The 7,186-nt window shown below is 31.9% G+C and overlaps 1 long non-coding RNA gene across 1 annotated transcript; it reads right to left on the bottom strand.

The window, feature by feature from the left end:
• Nucleotides 1-299: 299 nt before the first annotated feature.
• Nucleotides 300-6,136, bottom strand: LOC145682030 (uncharacterized). Its single transcript, XR_014130882.1, has 3 exons — nucleotides 5,965-6,136; nucleotides 5,518-5,574; nucleotides 300-406 (listed from the first exon to the last, which is right to left on the bottom strand). It is a non-coding gene; the product is annotated as an uncharacterized LOC145682030 (long non-coding RNA).
• Nucleotides 6,137-7,186: the final 1,050 nt, after the last annotated feature.

Genomic DNA, 7,186 nt, shown 5'->3' with positions numbered 1-7,186 from the left:
ATATTTTTGCATTTATTCACAAATTTATTAAATGTTTCATACACTTTACAATCCATGGCTAGATTTAAAAATTTTTGCAAGTTAACCATTGTTTTCGAAAACTCTTCATTTATTTCAATTTCCATATTGTTTTCTTCTTCCTCTTGTACATTTTGTACCCCCACCTCATCTTCCATCACCTCCTCCTCTTCCTGTTCTTGCACATTTTCTACCACATGCGATTCCTCTTCCACATGTTCCATCACCTCCTCCTCTTCCTCTTCTTCATCTTGTATAATAATAACATCATTATCCCCCTCTTATTTCGTTTTCCACTTCATTCTCTTCTTCGTCATATAATGTTATCACCTGAATATCATCCCTAGTTAAATCAATAATCTCGAATGATGTGCTTGGTCCCTCCATTCTGCAAAAAACAAAAATAACAATTATAAATATCAAATAATACTATAAAATTTCAGAGGTTATATTTAAGCATACGTGCTGTTAAAAATATATTAAAATAAGTATCATCTTATTTTTTATGTCTCTCAATAATTCATTGAATCAATTATATAACAATCAATAACAATTCACTGTTCTATTCTCAAAATAAATAGCTATTGTACATTAAATACTCAGTTATCAGCCTTATAGTTATTCGCTTAGCGCCTATAATTTGATCTGTCAAAGTTATTTCATTATTTAAATATTAGTTCTTAAAACTTGGATCTTCAATACAAATAATGACTCTAATTATTTTTTATTTGTTCTCTTCTAAACAAACTGCTATTATTTATTTATTTGTTTTCCATCAGTAAAAAACTCTGGGGAGCTAAGCTCCCTAAATCATGTTTATAATGCAATTTACCTATATTTTCAACAAAAGTAATATTTCATTCCTTCAAACATAAACAAACTAATTTTTTCTACAATTTTTACCTTACTTTTAAAAGTAACCTACATATAAATGTGAACAAGGCCTTAAAAATCACCAGTTTCATTCATATTCTAACAAAATTACTTTGTAACCCTCCCAACAAAAAATTTGTATGTTTGTCTCTCCCTAGATATCCAAAATATCAAATAACATACGTCCTTATTACGATTGTATGAACATATTCGTATCATTTATATGAAATTCCACAAAAATTAAGCAGTTTTTTCTAGGAAACAATACTAGCAAGACAAAAATCAGTTATCATTACGTTTTTATTTTACTTTTCCTACACAAATCCTAAAGTAATTTCCTCTAGTACACTTGGTTCATAGTTCTATTTTTTGCTTAAGTCATCATTATAGATATTTTGCCTTTAATAGCAAGTCACTTGCCACAGCTAACAAGCTTGTATGCTCCACGGTCCTCCGCTAACCTTTTCGTCTTCGCGTATAATCTTTCTGTTTTAATATCACTCATTAATTCTAGTCTTCTTTGCCCCCCTCCCTTTCTTTCCTGTCAACATACCCTCTACGACATTCCTTAACAAAACATTTGGTTAAGTAATCTTATAATAAACAATATTATGTTCATAAATTTTTCAAAATTCTTCCGTTTCCTTCCACATCCTTAATTATCATCTCCTTTTACCCTAACTCGCATTACCGTGCAATATAAAGTGGTAAGTGTCATAAAAACAATTCAATATTTTCAATAAATCAATATAAGGAAACAAAATTCAGTTTTCCTAAAAACTATTGTCGTTCATAAGCTCCTTCATGGCTAAGCGGTTAGCGTACGCGCATTTGGCATGGGTAACCAGCGTTCGGTTCCCGGCGCAAGCTCATGTGGTTCCCATTGCACGTAAAGTTGTAGGTCCACGTCTCATATTGCCTCGCTAATCAAGGGTACGCTAAACTCATAATCAACTTAACTCGACTAAAATCTTCTTTATACCCACATTTTAAATACGTCATGCAATATTTCTCATTTGATTTTTTCTATACTTATATTTCTATAATATAATTCATGAATTTACTTTCAGTCTGACTAAATATTTTATATTCTATTCTACATTCTGTTTGTCGAAAAAAAAATTAATGTTTATGTTACTTATTATATGTAACACTGAAATACGTCAGTCTGTGCGAACTGACTCTTTCCGTCTCTAGGACAAAATTTTCGACAAACTTTAAAAAATAAAATAGAATATAATAAATTATATTCAGACTCGTATCTTAAAACAAAATAATGTCTAGGGTAATAAACTTAATAAACAGGTTTATAACTCCGGATCTTATCTACATACGAAATCATAACACATGAGTTACCTCTATTAAAAGTTTATTTAGAAAAAGTTGATAATTCTATGAAATATCTTTCTTTAAAAGTGCATGAGAAATACTGTTGGGTATTCTCTTCTCTAATTCCTTAATTATTCTCTAGTTTTAGTAAACTTAATAAAGCTAAGGTTTCTCTAATTATGTGCCTGTGGCAGACAGAAGGGTTAGCCCTCACTAAAAGCGTCCTCTGTCAACCTTAATTTATAAAGGGCATTGACTCACTAAATCAAAAGCCCTGGCCTACGACCGTATTTCGTGTACTCCCTTAAATAGGAGATGCACTAGAAGGATATCTATCTAAAAACTTATTATAGGGATAGGTAGGTAAGGAGAATGAGTTCGCCTTAAAGTAGCGAAAGATCCTTAAATAGATCTGGCAGGTAAAGGTTAGTTAAGAACCATACTCCCTGAATTAGGAGATGTGATTCAAAAAAAAAAAATCTAAGAACTCTATCAGTAGTCTCTTACGAGTCCACTTAGATGGATCGAACCCAGGAATCTGTGTTCAGAGTGTTCATAAAACCTATTGTGTCCTGCAAGAGGAACAAATTACCTTATAACCGACCAAAACCGTATACAGCTTCAGTTTTGAACACGTACTCAAAAATTCTAGTATCTGGGAATTGTTAATCTAAATGCCGTATCCACCTAGATATGGAATGTAGCATTTCAAGGATCAAATCCTGTCCCTATTCTACGGGGCCTAATTCCCTAGCAAAATTCTGTTTCTTGAATTCGTATAAGAATTAATTTTCTATATCTCTTCTTCTCACAGGACCTCATTTTAGTCCAAGAAAGAAAGTCCCTTACGAATAAAACCCACTAGAAGGTAGAACCTAATATAGTTCATGCCTTCTGCCCTAGTTAAGACTCGGAGAACCTGACGAGTCTAAGCAAGACCACCGTAATACTCCCCCTCCATTTACTTGAAGAGCTAATATTCTCTTACGGGGAGAAAAAAGTTCCCACTCGGCTCACAGAGCCGAGTCCGTTCTATAGACTACATCTTGGAGACTGTTCGAAGTCTCCCCCAAGACTGACGGTCAACTGACCCCTTCCCTGTAAAAATCTTCCATTTATATAGGAAAGCTATCGTATCAAAGCTATGTAGAAAAAACGAATGGTGGGGAGGAGGGGGTCCTCCTACCAAAAAGAAGCGTTCTCTGAATGCTTTGAAACTGACTGTTATTCCCTGAAACAGAGTTGCTATCTAACTATTCTTTTTACTAGAGGTATTTTTATATAATAGCTGAAAATAGAAATAATATAAATATACATAGTAAATACAACAATTACATTTACATACAATTAATAATAACAATAATAATAATAATAATTAATTACCCAATGACCAGATCTGGATTTCTTAACCTAATAATAATAACTTAAAATATATAAACCAGTACCAATATGAAGATGTAAAACATATATAAAATTAAAAACATTATTTAAACATAAAAACCAGCAAGTGATCCAAAAGTGTCACTTGCAATTCAAATCATTATTTTAATAAATATTAAGCAAATGATTATACTTTAAGCCCCCAATGCTTTTATGTTTCCTGCATTTTTATTTTTTATTGTTTCGGACATAAGGTCAGTTACATAAAGCTGTACAAGACGTATAACGCGATATATATTCCAAAAAAAAAATAATAATAATAATAATAATAATAATATTTAAGTCGCGAGCATACTCCCTCAAATAGTGATATTGCCAATAAAAGTCCTTATAGGTAACAATTTCAATTAATTTTAGGCATTAAAACATTTCTATGCACGTTATTACTTCAATCCATACTAATATTAAACATGCAGGGTTTTGCCCAATTCTTTACCTAACAAATATAATTCATTTCAGGACACCATAAATTACTAATAATTCGATTATCTCTCCTGCAAAGATAATTATGGCACACTTGCACCTACATTACCAATTTACATGTCATAAATGTTGCTAAGTGTTTCCAATATTAAAAACTTTCATCGCGAAACTGGTACATAATAACAGTACTTTAAATCCATGGCACTATTACGCAACCTTCTATCTACACGCAAAAAATATATGGGAAACTACACTTTTCCAATTAAGCTAGCGGTGCCTTTAACAAAAAACAATTTACTTCAATTCCAATTCCACGTTATCTTACATAGCCTTGCTTTTAAATTTAAAATACAACTAAGCATCGCTTCTGTCTTTCCAATTCATCAATTAACTAAAAGTTTATATCTCATATTATCTTTCTAATAATAAATTCAAATATATATTAAGGCAAGTTACGTTCACCTCCAATGCTTGGGGTACCTCATTTATTCTCGGCTTGTGCTATATAAACAAACAAACACCATACTTTTCATTTTTTCCCACGTTTTCCATTTCCTACCACTTTCTCATTCCACCATTTCACCCATTTCGCATTATTACCCTTTAGCCTAACCCGCATAAACGTAAAACGTCAAACTTAAAAAATTTCATTTTCTATGGCAATTATAAACTTTTATTTTTCCACCGTCTTGTGCTTTTTTCTCCATATGTTCCAACAATACCTCAATGTTATAATGCTCACCTCTGGTGCGTGCAATCCCTCCTTCAATTCCCCCGCAAATTAACTTTGTGTTAAACAACATTGTATTAGTGAGTTTTCTTAGGGTCCTCCCACTATTTCATTCCGCCAATTGTTCAATCATCATACACTTGCCTTAATTACACGTCTCCAATGATTAACATAAAGGAGATAATCGTGGTACGTTAAACTCAAACATTTCATTTTCTATGGCAATCATAAGCTTTTATCTTTGCACCGTCTTCTGCTTTCCTCTCCATATGTTTCAACGGTACCTCAGTGCTATAACGTTCACCTCTAGTGCCTAAGGTCTCTAATTCAATCCCTAGACATGTAACTTTTTTGGTGGGCAACATAAGGTCCACCGGTTGTTTCGTGTATTTCTATTTCCCCCCACACTCTCATTCCACCAATTGTTCAATCATCAATCATTTGCCTTAATCGTCCGTCAGTCTTAGCCTAAAGGGCATAATCGTGGAACGATAAACTCAAATATTTCATTTTATATGACATTCATAAGCTTTTATCTTTCCATCATTTCCTGCTTTCCTCTCAATAAACTAGGCTACACATACTATACTCATTATGATCCCAACTAAAAGTAATCTTTTCCAAAAAGTCAATTAAACATAATAAGCTCCACAGTTTTCCTCTCTTAAGTTTAAACATAAATAAAATAATAATTTATTTCTTACCTCAAATCTCGAAATTCCTTTCAAAAACGCTGTCAAAAATCGATCCAGGAAAAAAATCTAAAACAAAAATAAGAAAAAATAATTTTAATATAAATTCAACACCTCCTGCGCAAACACATAATATCATTCTCTATATAGCATATTTATATATATATATATATATATATATATATATATATATATATATATATATATATTAAAAGTTTAATAAAAAATACTTGGGTGGTTTACAATTAAGTTCTATGCTATTATATAAATTTAAAAATTAATTCCACCATCAGCTTTTCAATATTTTTCATTTATTTTTCTTAAAACTCAACAAATAAAAATAAGCTCATGTTACAATTTACATTAAAAATGATATTATATTCTCACTTCAATTATCTATAAAAGTTAAGTTCTTTCATTATTTCTTTATATAATAAATATAAAAAAACAAAATTCAACCTTCCAAATATAAGTATTTTCTATTAGCTAATCGGTCCTTTCCTCACGTTATTCACAATCACACTATCGTCACGTAAACTCTAAACTAGAAATAAGCGTGTTCTCCAAAACAACTTATTTATATTTTTTCACAAATAAAAGGGTAAAACTAACGCCAAACATTTTACGCTTTTTTTTTCCAAATCTTAGTTAGCGTCTCCTGCAAACACTTACGTCCAATTACTGTATGTCTTAAAGCAATTTTTTCTCTGTAAAAGGCAAAATTCTTTTAAAAGGATGCCCCCTACAACTTCCCTTCAATACAACACAAAATTTACGCAACTATCTCTCTACAAACAATAAATTCTCACATAAAAGAAACTCTACCCCTTAAATACAGCTTGTAAGGTCTAGATACTTCACAATAGCCAAAAAAAATACAATACACTTTTTGTAGGTTCTGCAAAACGAAAACGAAACCAAAGGTTTCCCTTTTTTCAGTTTATTATCTTATTCACCACTGGAAGAGCTCTTTTCCCTCTCTCTCTCTCTGTAAGTATGGCACCATACGTTAACATTTTTAAAACTAAAAATCTAACTTACATTCCATTACAACATGCTCCTTCAATACTAAGGCGTTCAGCTTTCATGCTTAAAGTCTCAGCTTCAGTCACACTTTACACCACATACATATCCTAATATACACCCAATATAATCATATTCTTTCACTAATACATTATATATCTATAATTCACGTTATACAATAATCCATCTAAGGTACCAAAGGTTCAATCCCCGACCTAATCAATTCAACTTTATGGTAAACAAACACCGTACTCGTAAATTTTTTCGCAATTGTCCCATTTCCACCATTTCACTCATCTCTCATTATCATTTTCTCCTTTACCCTAACCGCACACATATCAAAGGTGTGCGCATATCAAAGGTGTGTGCCCTAGCTAGTATATCATTGTAAAAAAAGCATCTAAATACTCTCATCTTGCATTTTCTTTCAATTTTCCCGTTTCCTCCCACTTTCTCATTTCACCATTTTACTCATCTCTCATTATCATCGTCTCCTTTACCCTAACCGCACACATATCAAAGGTGTGCGCCCTAGCTACTACGTCATTGTAAAAAAGCATCTAAATACTATCATCTTGCATTTCCTCCAACTTTCTCATTTCACCATTTTACTCATTACTCATCATCACCATCTCCTTTACCCTAACCAAAATATCCA

The sequence above is a fragment of the Thermobia domestica genome, chromosome 3 (genome assembly GCF_964235325.1).
Source record: "Thermobia domestica chromosome 3, izTheDome1.hap1.1, whole genome shotgun sequence".
NCBI lineage: Eukaryota > Metazoa > Arthropoda > Insecta > Zygentoma > Lepismatidae > Thermobia > Thermobia domestica.
This window is presented reverse-complemented; position numbering and strand designations above follow the sequence as displayed.